We start from the raw sequence: 16,244 nt of genomic DNA on the forward strand, positions 1-16,244 counted from the left end.
CAGTAATGGACTAAAACCTCTACAGACGGTAGGCTAAATAAACCTTTCCTCCTTTATCTTTGGGGGTCAAGTATTTTGTCTCAGTAACAAGAAAAGTAACTATGACACACATATATCTCTTTGAAGGATCCCCTCCTTCAAAGATCATAAGAGTTGGCTCCAGTATCCTTGATAAATGGCTTCTTTTGGTTCTCAAGTCAAAATCAAAGCCCAGAAGGTATGTGGTTTTGAAAGAAGGACACGCACTGGCAGAACATTTTTGGAGGCATGCACTTGCCTCCAAAACACATGCCTTAGATTGCAACTAAAGTCACACAGGCACATGCCTCTAAGCTGAGCAGAGATGATGCTTCCATGTGCACTTCTATGTGAGGTGAAGGCGAAAGAGGCAAGCCCTAACAAGAAAGCATAATTGTCACAGAATGGTAACAAAGTATTTCATTTCCAAACCAATGAATACATAGTCTGCCAAAAATACATACATATACCCTTCAAGAAAAGAAAAATAATATGTTTTTTTCACTAAATGTTGTTACTCTAGTGTGGGGGACCCTAGAGGATGTCATATATGGCAGAAAACTCACTAACTTATTGGCCCCAAAAGAAGAAATTGAAAACGCACGTGTAACAATCTCAATGACAAGGTTACCCAAGCAGCAGTTCGCCACGCTAATAAATGTCTGGAAGCCAATGGCTACCACTTTGAGCACCTGTTGTAATTGCAGAGGCCAAAGGTACATTGTACGAATCTCACTAGATCTCACTATATTTAATATTAAAATATTTATATAAGTTTTTCTTTGCCTGGAGTGTGTATGCATTTCTTGACAGACTCTGCATTTTATCTAATTATATTTTTTTTGTGGTGCTGGAAATTTAACTCAAAACTTTTGCACTGAGCTACATCCTCAGATCTTTTTCATGTTTTATTTTGAGACAGGGTCTCACTAAGTTACTAAATTTCCAATCTGGGCTTTAACTTTTGATCCTCCTGCTTCAACCTAAAGGGGCACGTACCACCACACCCAGCCTATTGTATGGACCTTGCATATCAGTGCATCTTCACACAACAAATAAGAGGACCACAGTTCTCCTTTCACTTAATGAAGAAAGCAATGACTGACCTTTAGGTCTCAAGGAAAAATTTGGAATCCCAGGAGATCTGATTATATCAAAGAAACTTCTGGGCTGTTTTATGACATTTCTGAATGTTTGTGACACTTTATTGCCTAGAAGAGAATAACATTTGTAATGATGAGATAATTACTCTCTTATTTATCTTTCCATAAAGTTTTTTTAAATTCCTCTGAATTAAGAAAACCAATGGTTAAGACTACCTGCAAAGCCTGTTGTTTTTCCAATAGAATGAAACCCATCTGCATAACGCAAGCACACATAAAGAGGACTTTCCAGTAAAAACAAAAACACAAACATGAAAGAAGGTTGAACCATGTTCATTGCTTTAAAGTGGTCAGTCTTTTGTCACACAGATGAAATGAAATGTTTATCCATAGTCCAACACCTGCCCTGTATTTGTCTGAGGAAATCAGAAGCTCTGTTCCCTACAGAATGTTTCGGTTCTATGGAGCCACCAGTGTGAGGTCAGCAAGCATCACCACAGTGGAATCTCCTGTGTCCAGGCCAGCTAGTGGGAAGGCAGGACACATGGCACACTGTGTGAGGCAGATACATGAGACCAATTCCTCACTGCCAGGACCTGTGCAGATAGAGGAGGCTGAAAATTAGACTCATGGTAAGAAGGCAAAAGGCAGCAGAATTATGTTAAGGGTTGGGTCAGGTCAAAATGTTTGATTTCTCAGTCTAATCTATGGTCTCATTGATGTTTGAGTTTAATCAAGTTACTTAACCACTCTATGCTTCAGTATCCTCACATATAAATGACAGAAAGAAACAGTGCCAAACCCATTTAGTTATACAGTTCAAAAAAAAAAAAAAACTAACCAATTCTAAATAGATATCACTGATTTTTTTAAAAAACAAAACAGAAAAAAGGTAGAAATACAGAATTTCAAAAAAACAGTAAGAAATCAACTAGTTAATGTATTACATATTATCATAGAAATAGTTGTTCAACTACACTGAAGAAAATGGGGCACCACAGTAGCATTGATGATTTCCTATCATTTTTATTTGAAAGCCAATAATGCTTTTTATTTTTGGTTTTGATTGGTTTTAGTTTGTTTTCAATTACTTGATTCCAATATATATGAAGATCTGGACAGCTATTTTGGACAAAACACAAGACATTGTGGTAGCCATTATTGATTTCCTTGTTTCTGGTCTTGAAAGCCCTTAAGGCTCTCATTCTTGAGTTTTGATTGCTTTTATACTATTTTGATGTGTATTAACTTATTATGTGTGAAGATATGAACAACTATTTTGAAGAAAACAAAAGACATTATGGTAGCCACTTGACTTCCTGCCTTCTTGTTCTGAAATCTTTTGTGATTTGCATTGTTTTACTCTTCTTTGCTTTGTTTTGTTTTGTTTTGGTTTGGCTTATTCTCTTTAAAATAAAAAAAGAAATAGTTGTTCAAGTTATAAAATCTAAACATAACAAATAAACACACAAACAATGACAGCATAAACTATTCTTTTTGATGAACTAACAGAATTAGTAGTATGGTTATCCATCTTACACACTTAAACATATATATAGTTATATGAGCATACCTGCACTTTCTTTCCTTTGCATTATTAAAACATTTATTGTACATTTTGAATCTTATTTCTCTTTTCAGTATTTTTACACTAGAGAGACAATATGATATTTACAAACGTGAGTCTGATTTATTTCACTTACAAGTATAGTCTCCAGTTGCCTCTATTTACCTATAAAAGCCTCAAAATCATCCTTCTTTACAGTTGAGTAATATTCCATTATATAAAAGTAACACATTTTTCCATCCATTCTGCAGTTGATGGGCATTTTGGTTGTTTCCAAGATTTAGCTATTACAAATTATGCTGCTCTAAACATGAGTACACCACCTATATCGTACCCATAACATTTTCAATTTTTCTGAGAAAATATCCAGGAAGGGAATAGCTGGATTGAATGAGACTTCCAATCTTCCTCTAAGAAAATGTGTTTTCATCTCAGATGCCCATTTTTGGAGTAGGTCTTTGAATGTGGGGGTCTTGATATTTTTCAATTCTTTATAGAGGGACTGCTGCCTAAAATTCTTTCCTATTCTGTGGGTTTTACTTTCACTGTGTGATTTCTTTTGAAGTGCAAAAACTTTTTAATAAGATTACATCCCAGTTGTTGATTCTTTGAAGTACTTCCTGTGTAGTTTGTGTCTTGTTCATGAACTCTTTGCCTACCCCTATGTCTTCAAGATTTCTACCTGCCTTGTCTTCCAGTAGATTTAGTGTTTCTCTTTAATATTTAGATCTTTGATCTATTTTGACTTTAGCTTAGTGCACGGTGATAGACATGGGTCTAGTTTCACTCTTTGTCATGTGGAAAGCCAATTTTTCCAACACCATTTATTAAAGAGGCTGTCTTTCTTCCAGTGAACATGTTTAACCTTTATCAAATATAAAGTAAGTGAGTATCATTGCAGCTGTGTTTGCATCTTATAATCTTTTCCACTGATCCTCAGGTCTATTTTTTTGCCAGTACCATGCTGATTTTATCACTCTAGCTTTGTAGTATAATTTCAAGTCAGAAATTGAGATGCCTCCTGTCTTGCTGTTGTTGCCCAGAATAGCCTTTGCTATTCTAGGTTTCTTCTGTTTCCAAATGAATTTTAGAAATGTTTTCTCTAGATATTTAATATATGTTAATGGTATTTTGATTGGAATTGCATTAAATATGTATAACAGTTTGAGGAGTATGGCCATTTTCACAATGTTAGTTCTTCCTAACCAAAAGCAAGAGATATCTTACCATTTTCTAAAATCCTCTTTGATCTTTTTTACAGTAATTTAATTTTCAGCATATAGGTATTTTACATTCTTTGCTAGGTTGATTCCTAAGTATTTCATTTTTTTGGATGCCATTGTGAAAAGTGTTATTCCATAATTTCTCTCTCAGTGAGTTTGCTGTTTGTGTACAGCAATACTATTGATTTTTGAATGTTGACTTTGTATCCAGCTACACTGCTGAATTTGCTTACTAACTCTAAGTAGTCTTTCGATGGAGTTTTTAAGGTCTTCTATGTAGAATATTATGTTATTTGCAAATAGTGATAATTTAACTTCTTCCTTTCCTATCGTTATACCTTTTATTTCTCTCTCTTGTCTGATTGCTCTGGCTAATGTTGCCAGAACTATATTGAATAGGAAATGGTGATAGTGGACATCCTTGTCTTGTTCCTGATTTAGAGTGAAAGCTTTCAGTTTTTGTTGATTTAGTATAATGTGGGCTGTTGGTTTGTCACAGATGGCCTTTATCAAATTGAGGTAGACACTATCTATTCTGAGTTTCTATAAGGTTTTCATAATGAACCAGTGTTGGACTTTATCAAAAGCTTTTTCTATATATATTGAGATGATCATGTGATTTTTGTTTTTGGCTCTGTTGATGTGGTGTATTACATTTATTGATTTGCATATTTTAAACCATCCCTGCATTCCTGGGATAAATCCCACTTGCTCATGATGTATAATCTTTTTGATGATTTGTTGCATTCTATTTGCCAGCATTTTATTGATAATCTTTGCATCAATGTTCATTAGTGAGATTAGCCTATAGTTCTTGTTTTTGGTTGGGTCTTTGTCTGGTTTTAGTATCAGAGTAATACATGCCTCCAAGAATGATTTAGGGAGGATTGCTTCCCTTTCAATTTCAATGAAGAGTCTGAAGGAGAATTGGAATTAAATCTTCTCTAAATTTCTTGTAGAATTCATCTGTGAATCCATCAGGACCTAGGCTTTTCATTGTTGCTAAGTTTTTTGTCGCATTTTCAATTTCAGTAGTTGATATTGTGTTATTCAAAATTATTATATCTTCTTGAGTCAGCTTTGGTAATTCATACATTTCTAGAAATTTCTTTTGCCATTAATTTCCAATTTCAATGCACTATGGTCAGATAATATTCATGGAATAATTTCAATCCCTTTACGTTTACCTCAGAATGTTCTATGAGCTAATATATGGTTTATTTTGGAGAATATCCCATACACAACTGAGAAGAATGTGAATTCTAACGTGGTTGGGCACAACACTCTGTAAATGTCTACTAAGTCCATTTGTTCTCAGGTTTGATTCAGTTCCATTATTTCTTTGCTGATTTTTTGTCTAGTTGATCTGTTTCTTTGTGACAATGGGGTACTAAGATCCCCTACTATAATTGTGTTGCTGCTTATTTGGTTTTTCATATTAGGACTTGTGTTATATAGTTGTGTGCTCCTGTATTTGGTGCATATATGTTTATGATTGTTAGCTCTCCCTCCTGAATTATTCCCATGACAAGTATGTAGTGATCTTCTTTATCTCTTTTGATCATTTTTGGTTATAAGTTCACATTGTCTGCAAACATAATAGGTATCCTTGCTTTTTTCTGGCTTCCTGTCACATGGAATATTGTTTCCAACCTTTGGCTTTTATTCTATGAGTTTCCTTTTGAATCAGGTGTATTTCTTACATATAGCATATTGTTGGTTACTATTTGTGGATCCATTATGTCAACCTATTTCTTTAATTGGTGAATTGAGGCCATTTACCTTGATGGATATAGCTAATATGTACTGACTCAACTTTGTCATGTTATTTTCCTGCTGTTGGGTTTCTGCTTTTTCCCCATATTTATTGCTTGCCCTGTCAGTAGTTTCTCTCTCTCTCTAGTATGTCTTTCAGTACTCTTTCTAGAGTTGGTTTGGTGGACATGAATTTTTTTCAGTTGTTCTTTGTCATGGAAGTATCTTATTTCTCCATTACATTTCAAAGAAAGTTTTTCAGGGCATATCAATCTGGGTTGAAAGTTTCTTTCTTTTAAGGCTTGAAATACTTCACTCCAATCTCATCTTAACTTGCTGAAGTCTGCTGTGATTCTAATGGGCTTTCCTTAATAGGTGAGTTGTGTCTTTTCTCTAACAGCTTTTAGTATTCTGTTTTATATGTCTGGGATCTTAATTATTCTATGTCTGGATATTGATTCATTTTGGTTATGACTCTATGGAATTTTGTATGTCTTACTTATCTGTATATCAGATTCTTCATGTTTGGGAAATTTTTTGCTACTACTTCTGCAAATATTTTTGTTTGTCATTTGCGTTGACTTCTACATCTTCACTGATGCCTATTAGTCTTATATTGTTTCTCTTAGCGTCATCTAGAAGCTGTTAAATTGTCACTTCATGCTGCCTTGTTATTTTTAAAAGTTCTTTCCTTTCAGGGTTGCTACTTGTGATCCTGTACTCAAAGCTCAAAATTTTATCCTCAGCTTCATTCAAGTGGTTTCATCAACTTTCAATAGAGTTATTTATTTCTTGAATATCTCTTTGAATTTGTTTCACGCATTCTATTTCTTTTCTATATTGTTCATTCAAGGTTTCCATCTTTTTCCCACGTTCCTATACTTTTTAACTATGTCTTCTCTAGCTGTGCTGAGCAACTCCTTTATTAAGGTTGACATTTCTTTCTTTATATGAGAGATTACTTCTAATCGGATTTCCTCTGTAGCCTCATGGATTTATTTGTTTATTTCACTTGCTATCTTTTCAGAAATTTCAGGTGAATGACTTTGAATGTCCTCTGTTTCAGTGTCTCCTGTACTTGTTCCTGATGGACTGGATATTTGAGATTGCATTTTGTTTTTTCATTTTGTCATTTTCACCTCTTTTGGTCTTTCGCCTCATTTGGTCTTTCGTGTGTGTGTGTGTGTGTGTGTGTGTGTGTGTGTGTGTGTCTTTTTCCTTTTTATCAGTACTGGGGATTGAACTCATGACTGCCTGCTTGCAAGGCAGGCACTTATGGCGCTGAGCTAAATCCCCAGCCCCAATATTTGGTCTTTCAATTCCACTAGTCTCAACTATCCATAGTGCATGTCTTAGAGTCCTACTGTATGGTTGATGTTTGTCCAATTTCTGGGTCCCACAATGAAGGGGACAGCCAGTAACCTGAACCAGTCCTGCCAGGACAGTTGAATGAGTCCCGTACTCTTCCTAGGCTGAGTAGCTTACGAGTATTGGATGTCAATCAATCCTTATTTGTAGGGAGCCGAGTGACAGGCATTGCTGCCTAGATGTCTCTCTCTCTCTCTCTCCTGTGGGCACTGCGTCTGCCTACATTAACCATAATCCTCTTCTGCTTACATCACTTATCCGGATGTGATGGTAACCCTGTTGTATTCATCTGTTTAACCTCTTCCTGTCCCAGCTCCCGCCCTTAGCCTATAAAAGGTGTGATTATTTTCTCAATAAACCGGAGGCTTGATTGGGTCACATCAACTTGCCTTCGTCTCTTTTTGTCTCCCCCATGTCTTTTATTTAATCCCCGGTTCCCCTCCAGGAGCTCTAAACTTGTTGATCTACAGGCCGGATCAAGTGGCGCCCAACGTGGGGCTCCTGGCACGGAGAAGTTAACGAGGGAGCCGTTCGAGAGACAGCCGGCTTAAACTGAAAGTGAAAGCAAATTGAACCAGAGACCTCGGCCGAGGAATGAGTAAACTAAATCAAGGATTAAAGCTTAAAGCAACAGGACATTAAATCAAGTGCCGAGACCTGCGCAGACGACTACCCGACATCCTGCCCGAGTCACGGTGAGTGAACGGCAACCCCATTTCCCTTCCCCGGCATGGGTAAAGTATTGAGCGAACATGAAGTGTTCGTCGGAGGCCTTATAAAGGCATTAAAGACAAGAGAGATAAGAGTTGAAAAAAAAGAATTATTACAGTATTTTCAGTTTATTCATAAGGTTTGCCCTTGGTTTGCCCTAGAGGGTTCTATAGATACCAAGAGGTGGAATACAGTAAGAGATGTTTTAAAAGATTATTATAGAGTTTTCGGTCCAAAAAGGGTTCCTGTGACCACCTTTACATATTGGAATTTAATTTCTGAGCTGCTTGCCCAGAGGCATGCAGACCCTCAGGTTGAGGGGACAGTTGCACTGGGTGAGGCTGCCTTGCGCGACTCCCTTAAATCTACCTCAAAACCGTCCTCAGAAAAATCTAAAGCCTCTGATTTCTCAGATGCAGAGAATGATGGCCTGTTAGAGGTCCTTATACATGGTGATCTGCCACCACTTCCACCTGTTGACATGATCAGCAGGTCCCAGGATGGCAGCCCGCCACTCCCTGTGCCTCCATGGCCAATTGGGGATTCATATAAGCCTTTAGACCCCAGCCTTTCTGATTCTCAGGAGGTCAACTGAAAACAACCAACACAACAAGCCTCTAGATATCACCCTAACCCTGCTGCAGCACCGGTCGCTATTAGGCCATCCCCTGACTATGATGATACACTCAGCGTCTGCTCTCAACCTTCTAGCACATTAGTAGAGTTAGAGCAGAGAAAAGCAGATCTTTTAAAACAGATACAGCTAGAAAAAAAATGCCAAGATCTTTCAATTCAATTGCAGGCCCTCCGAGCTACACAGTTTCATAGTGTCCCTGAGATAGAGCCTGCCTCCAGCATGCCTTGTAGTGCGCTTAAAATGGTGCCTGCCTCTGGAAGCCAGCCTAAAATGGCTTTCCCAGTCACAGAGGCCTTTACTCCCCCACGGGATGTTAAAGAGGGCACTAAACCACAAGCTGTTAGGATACACACACCTCTCACCGTGACAGCCTTAAAAGAGTTAAAGGCCGCAGTCTCTCAATATGGCCCGACTGCCGCCTACACCATGGCAGTTCTAGATTCTTTGACTCAGGGTTGGATTATTCCTAATGAGTGGAAAGACTTAGCAAAAGCCACCCTCTCCGGAGGCAATTATCTATTATGGAGATCTAAATTTTTTGATCAATGTGAGGACATAGCCAGAGACAACGCCACACGGCTTAGCCCCTGGACCCTCGCTATGCTTACAGGAACAGGAGATTTTGCCACAAAAGAGACCCAAATGCAGTTCGATTCGGGCCTCTTTGCCCAGATTAATATGGCAGCCATTAGAGCATGAAAACGGCTCCCCTCAGGAGGCGAGCCTACTTTATCTGTCACCCAAATAAAACAAAAGCCTGAGGAGCCCTTTTCGGACTTTGTCGATCGCCTCTTACAGGCGGCAGAGCGTCTTTTCGGCTCCACAGAAACAAACTCTGCCCTGGTTAAACAATTGGCTTATGAAAATACAACCTCAGATTGTCAGGCTGCAATTCGACCACATCACAAAAAAGAGGACTTATCGGGTTATATACGCTTATGTACAGATATTGGGCCAGTTTATCAAGGCCTAGCCATGGCTACAACACAACAAGGTTACATAGTTACACAGCCCCTTTCTCGTTCTAAAAAAGATGCCACTTGTTTCAAATGTGGCCAAAGTGGCCACACGGCTCGTGATTGCAAAAAAAAAAAATCAAAATCAGTCCTCTACAAAAAAGCCAGGGCTGTGTCCTAGATGTAAGCGAGGAGACCACTGGGCTAATGAGTGCAAGTCCAAAAGAGATGTTCACGGTAACCCTCTCTCCCCGCAGGGAAACGGGTTACGGGGCCGGCCCCAGGCCCCCAATTCCGGACAAACCCGTGGGGCTCCAAGGTTTGTCCCAACAAAAAAACCATCCATTTCAGACCTCTTCAGGGCAACCCCAGGGAGTGCAGGGTTAGACCTCTGTTCCGCCTCCAACACAGTTTTAACCCCTGATATGGGTGTTCAGATCATACCCTCAGGAATCTATGGGCCCCCTCCCCCCGAAAGTTTTGGACTTATCATTGGACGTAGTAGCACTACGCTTAAAGGATTACAAGTTCTGCCCGGGATAGTAGATAGTGATTACACAGGAGAAATAAAGGTCATGGTTTCTCCCCTTGTCGGTGTCATACCAGTTAGGACAGGGCAACGCCTTGCTCAATTGCTGCTATTGCCATTGGCTCAAACATCTAACAAATGCATAACTCCCTATAGGAGGAACTCCTTTCCTGGAGCTTCAGATGTATATTGGGCACAACGTATCTCCAAACAAAAGCCCCTCATGACTCTGTCTTTAGATGGAAAAAGTTTCTCAGGCCTCATTGATACAGGCGCAGATGTTTCCATTATCAGAAAGGAGGAATGGCCTACTGCCTGGCCTTTAGAAACAACCTTAACACACCTCCAAGGGATTGGACACTCAAAAAATCCACAACACAGTTCCAAACAACTGGTTTGGAGAGACCAAAAAGGTAATCAAAGACACTTACAACCTTATGTCATAGAGAGTCTGACTCTTAATTTATGGGGTAGGGACTTACTCTCTCAAATGGGATTAATTATGGGAAGCCCTAATAATGTTGTCACAATGCAAATGCTTAGTAAGGGCTACATGCCAAAACAGGGCTTAGAAAAAAAATAACATGGGCATTACTGATCCCATCATTCCCATCCCTAACAATGGTAAAGTTGGGTTAGGCCATTTTTCTTAGGGGCCATTGACGCTCCTGCGATCCATGCTACACAAATTACATGGCTATCAGATGAGCCGATATGGGTCGATCAGTGGCCCCTTAACTCTGAAAAGCTTGCAGCCACAAGGCAGCTGGTGCAGGAACAGTTAGATACAGGCCACATTGTTCCTAGTAATTCCCCTTGGAACACACCTATCTTTGTTAGACGGAAAAGGTCAGGAAAGTGGAGGCTGCTACAAGACCTTAGGGCGATAAATAAGACAATGGTCTTAATGGGGCCCCTACAGCCAGGCCTCCCCTCACCCAGTGCCATTCCTTTAGGATTTTTTAAAATTGTCATAGATCTTAAAGATTGCTTTTTCTCTATTCCTTTACATCCAAAGGACCAAAAGCGTTTTGCCTTCAGTCTCCCATCAATTAATTTTAAAGCCCCTATGCAGAGATTTCAATGGAGGGTTTTGCCACAAGGTATGGCCAACTCCCCCACACTATGCCAGTCTTTTGTAGCCACTACAATACAGTCAGTCAGAGATCATTGGCCACATATCTATATTATTCATTACATAGACGATATCCTCTTGGCAGGAGATGATCAAAACCAAACCCTAAGGTGCTACCAGGACTTACAGGTTGCCTTACAAGAGGCTGGACTTCAAATAGCCCCTGATAAAGTACAGCTTACTGATCCATATACTTACTTGGGTTTTCAATTATGTGGCACTCAAATACTCTCTTTAAGGCCCCAACTGAGGCTTGATGGTCTCAGAACACTTCATGACTTCCAAAAACTATTGGGAGATATTAATTGGCTCATACCATTTTTAAAACTAACTAAACATGATTTACAGCCCCTTTATGCGCTGCTTCGGGGAGACATAGATCCAACTTCCCCCCGAGAGCTTACACCTGATGCCAGGAGAGCGCTCAGTAAAGTAAAAGAGGCTATTGCTCAACAAACTGTTTCCTTTATGGACTACAATGAGCCTTTACAGTTTCTCATTTTTAATACAAAGCTTTGCCCTACAGCAGTGTTCTGACAACAAGCTCCCCTCATGTGGGTCCATTTACCAGTCTCTCCAAAAAAACCACTTTTGCCTTATTTCCAAGCTGTCTCAGACCTAATAATCCAGGGTAAAAAACAAAAAAAATGTTACTTTGGCAAAGAACCAGATATTATCATTCAACCTTTTACAAAAGACCAAATAGATTGGCTACTTCAGAGTACTAAAGTGTGGCCTATTGCCTTAGCTTCCTATTCAGGGACTATTGACAATCATTACCCTCCAAATAAGCTAGTTAACTTTGCTAATCGTCACTCATTTATACTCCCTAAAGTCACAGCTTCACAACCCCTTCCGGGTGCCCTGGTTTTATTCACTGATGGCTCATCCTCCGGAAGGGCTGCTTATATATCTCAAGACAATGTTTCTACCCTCTAGGCAGATACTTCCTCTACACAATTAGCAGAGTTAGAAGCTATTCTTGCAGCTTTTGCTGCTTACTCTGACCAACCATTTAATTTGTATACTGACAGTGCTTATCTTGCCCAGTCTGTTCCATTATTAGAGACTGTTGCTACTATATGTCATGCTTCCCCAGCTGCAAATCTGTTCAAACAATTACAATGCTTCATACGGCTTCGCCGTCATAAGTTCTTTATCGGTCATCTGCGAGCTCATTCCAACCTCCCAGGGCCTCTTGCCCAAGAAAATCATTTGGCTGATGTTGCTGTATGAGCACAGGTTTTTATGGCTCAGGACTCCAGGATGTCTGAGGCCCAACAAGCCCACCAGTTACACCACCTCAATGCTCACACCCTCCGCCTTCTCTACAAAATTACCCGTGAGCAAGCCAGACAAATTATAAAAAATTGCCCATCTTGTGCTATCCACTCACCTATTCAACACCTAGGAGTCAACCCTAGAGGTTTAATTCCTAACGCCTTATGGCAAATGGATGTTACCCATTTCAGTGAGTTTGACAATCTAAAATATGTACATGTCATTATTGACACTTATAGTGGCTTCATTTTTGCCACTCTCCAGACTAGAGAAGCTGCTAAACACATTATAGCCCATATGCTGTCAGCCTTCTCAGTTCTGGGATGTCCTCAACAGCTCAAGACCGATAATGGCCCTGGCTATACCAACACCTCCTTTGCTCAATTTTATAAAAGCCTTAATATCCTCCACACTACAGGTATACCTTATAATCCTCAGGGACAAGGCATTGTTAAACGTGCGCATCGTTCTCTTAAATTCACCATAGATAAAATAAAAAGGGAGACATGGTACCCCACCCAGGGGTCCCCTAGAAATGTCCTTTCACATGCTCTTTTTATTTTAAATTTTCTGACCCTGGATGCTTCAGGCTGCTCCGCAGCATCTCGGTTTTGGCATACTCAGACTCAAACACGGTTTGCATCTGTTTTATGGAGAGACCCACTAACCAATGTGTGGAATGGCCCTGATCCAGTCCTTATCTGGGGACGAGGTTCAGTGTGTGTTTACTCTCAACAAGATAGAGAAGCTAGATGGCTACCTGAACGCCTCCTAAAGCAAGTAGACAGTTCTTCAAAGACCCCATGTAACGCCCAGGAATAATGTTATTTCCTGAGGCACAATCCCCTGTGTTCTCTTACAGGTGACACATCTCCCTGGAGCCTTATGCTACTTAACCAGCCTTCTTGAGCCACACCACACCCATGGTGGATTTTGACCCCTGCCAAACAGACTGCAACTGCTGACAGCCATGCACGGAACCCCATGACTGCGGAAGAGGCTCTTCTCGGTCTGGAAGAACATACACCAGCCAAATAGACTACATCCAGTGTTATACAAGACATGCTCCAAGACACAGGAAAATGACTTCATACAGAGACACCAACAAATGGCTGTCAACCCCTTCTCCTTGATTTTGGGGGGGGGGAGTTTCTCCCTTACCTAGTCCCCCTTTTGGGTCCCCTAGCTGACCTATTGTTTCTCATTTCTGTGAGTCTTGTATTTTTCAGAGGATTATGATGTTCATTAATTACCGGATAGACACATTTATGGCAAAGCCCATTCAGGTACACTATCATCAGCTGGAGTTGGCAGATCAACAAACCTACAGGGAAGGAATTCCCACGAGTGGCCCATATGATGATGCGGCCTGACTGCCCTGGGGCAATGGACAGGCAGTCAGAGACGGGCAACTAAGACATACATGTTAATTCCAACGGCCACCTAAGACAGACACAAGACCAACTGCTGTTCTGCAAGCCCATGACGGGTAAGGCCTGGTTGGGTTCATGCAATGAGGTCCTTGACCTAAGACAGACGCTGTCCTCACAGGGCCTGCCATACTCTTAATTAAATAATATAAAAAGGGAGGAGATGTAGGGAGCCGAGTGACAGGCATTGCTGCCTAGATGTCTCTCTCTCTCTCTCCTATGGGCACTGCGTCTGCCTACATTAACCATAATCCTTTTCTGCTTACATCACTTATCCGGATGTGATGGTAACCCTGTTGTATTCATCTATTTAACCTCTTCCTGTCCCAGCTCCCGCCCTTAGCCTATAAAAGGTGTGATTATTTTCTCAATAAACCGGAGGCTTGATTGGGTCACATCAACTTGCCTTCGTCTCTTTTTGTCTCCCCCATGTCTTTTATTTAATCCCCGGTTCCCCTCCAGGAGCTCTAAACTTGTTGATCTACAGGCCGGATCACTTAGTTCCTGCTATTACCACTGTTTCAAGTTGTTCCAGGCCTGATGTATCTGGCTATAGTACTCTCCTCAGCTGGGACCCCACTGTTTCACTGGGTATCTCATAAGCCCTTTGGATTTCCTCTGGGTGGGTGGAGGCCTTATCAGCACTCTCTTCAACACCCTGGTGTTCTCTGTATGGAGTAAGGACTCACCCACACACTTGCCAGCTTCATCAAGGTCCTACAGCTTGAGGGGGTGGGGAGACAGACTTTTCTATGGCTCCTGTTTGCCCACTGAGGTCCTCTATTTCAGGGGGAAACTCACCACACTGTTATAAGCTTGCTGAGGTCTTCTGTATGAATGAGGTGTTGCTGAGTTGCCCATCAGCCCAGCAAGCTTCTTCAGATAGTGCAAGGGCTTACTGATTGTCAGAAAGACTGCTGTTGCAGTCTTCTGGGTTGGGGGCAAGGGTGACCTAAAATCTGCTGCCTTTCTAGGTCTGGGGGCGAGGAGGAGGGACAGCTGATGATCTGCTACCATCCCAGGTCTTGGGGGTTTGAAGAAGACGGGCCGGTGGTGATCCTGCAGCTGTCACAGGTCCAGGGGGCAAGGAGGAGATACTGTCAACAAATTGGCACCATCAATAGAGGGGGGAGGGGTGGCTGACAATCCACCACTGTCCTAGGTCTGGGGGACAAGGAGAATGGCCAGCCAATGATCTGAGGCTATCCTAGATCCTCATCACTGCTTTTTATGGCATAAAACAGTGTCAATATTTGCAGTAAAGCAACTCCACACATAACTCTCCAAACTGTAGGGACTCCAGAGACCTAGAAACCATGAATTTCCCATGTAAAAGAAGCTATATATTAATTTTTAATATTTTAAAAATTATATACTGTGCATGCACAGGTTAATCTCATTTATCAACTTGATTGAATTAAGGGACTCCTGAAGAGATGGCTGGGTTGGGAGGGCACTGACCTCATTGGTGGGGTACCCACGGATGACTCCATCCCTGAAGAGGAAGTACATCTGATGGAGGAAGCAGGTCATAGGGCCATGACCTTGTGGACTGTACCTAGTGTCTAGCTCTTCCCCTACTCCTGCTTCCTGGATAACATGAGTTCAATAGCTTTCCTCTACTATACCATTCTGCCTTGGGGCCAGGTGACCACAGAATCTCTGAAATCTTTGAGTCTGTGAGCTAAATAAACAAACCTCTCTTCCTTTAAGTTGTGGGTGTCAGGTATTTGGTTCCAGAGACAGAAAAACAAACCAGAAGACAACTCAGCTTTGTTTTGGATTGAAACACTGAAAGTGGATCTAATCAGAAATAATCAAGAAAGGAGATAAGAGTAACATTAGCAAACCTCTTGCACTTGGGGTAAATGGAAAAGTTCTGTCTTCATGCCAGAACCCTTTGTTCCTGTTCCTGAAACTTCCAGGTTCAAGTAGATTCTAGAAATAGAGGAAGAACAGAACAATACATTAGAAAAATATATGGGCACAATACAAAGTATTAGGGTGCTGTCTTTGTTACTTTATGCTAGTCGCTGAGACAAAATACTTGATGCCCAAGTTGGGAAAGGAAAGGTTTAGTTCTTACAGTTTTTTGGAGGTTTCAGTCCACACTCAGTTGGCTCCCAGGCAGGCGGGCATGGCTGGGTTGCCTTTTATGGTGGCTGCAAACAGCAAGCCCGAAATGGCAGAGAGAGAGACCTACCTTCTTCCTGCCATCACATCACATCTGGCTCCACCCCTATGTGGGTGGAGCACTGACACCATCAATCCAAGCACTGGACAATGAACCATCACAAATACACAATGCAAACTCATGAGACCTAGGGGACACAGACATAAACCATGACATTCCACCCCTGGCCCCCAGGACTCATGTACATCCTTTATACAAAAGACATTTAGTCCACCTCCAAGAGTTGCCAAAGTCCTAACAACTTCAGCATTGCTGAAAAGTCCAAGTCACAAGTCTCCTCCAAGATCTATGGTAAACTCATAACTGTAACCCCCTATACAAATGAAACAAGGTTAAA

The 16,244-nt window shown here is 40.9% G+C and overlaps 1 long non-coding RNA gene across 5 annotated transcripts in view; it reads right to left on the minus strand.

The window, feature by feature from the left end:
* CUNH19orf18 (chromosome unknown C19orf18 homolog) overlaps positions 1-15,651 on the minus strand; it is a 26,857-nt gene extending 11,206 nt beyond the window's left edge. For 3 of the 5 annotated variants that reach the window (XR_010048494.1, XR_010048492.1, XR_010048493.1), the window contains exons 1-2: positions 15,564-15,645; positions 1,125-1,229 (exon numbers count right to left, since the gene is read on the minus strand). This is a non-coding gene — a long non-coding RNA (chromosome unknown C19orf18 homolog). Of the gene's footprint in view, positions 1-1,124; positions 1,230-15,563 lie in introns of all 5 variants that reach the window. The other 2 variants (XR_010048495.1, XR_002791881.2) reach the window with 1 other exon arrangement.
* Positions 15,652-16,244: the final 593 nt, after the last annotated feature.

The sequence above is a fragment of the Cavia porcellus genome, unplaced genomic scaffold (assembly GCF_034190915.1).
Source record: "Cavia porcellus strain 051 isolate PalLab524CR breed Dunkin Hartley unplaced genomic scaffold, mCavPor4.1 scaffold_7, whole genome shotgun sequence".
Lineage (NCBI taxonomy): Eukaryota > Metazoa > Chordata > Mammalia > Rodentia > Caviidae > Cavia > Cavia porcellus.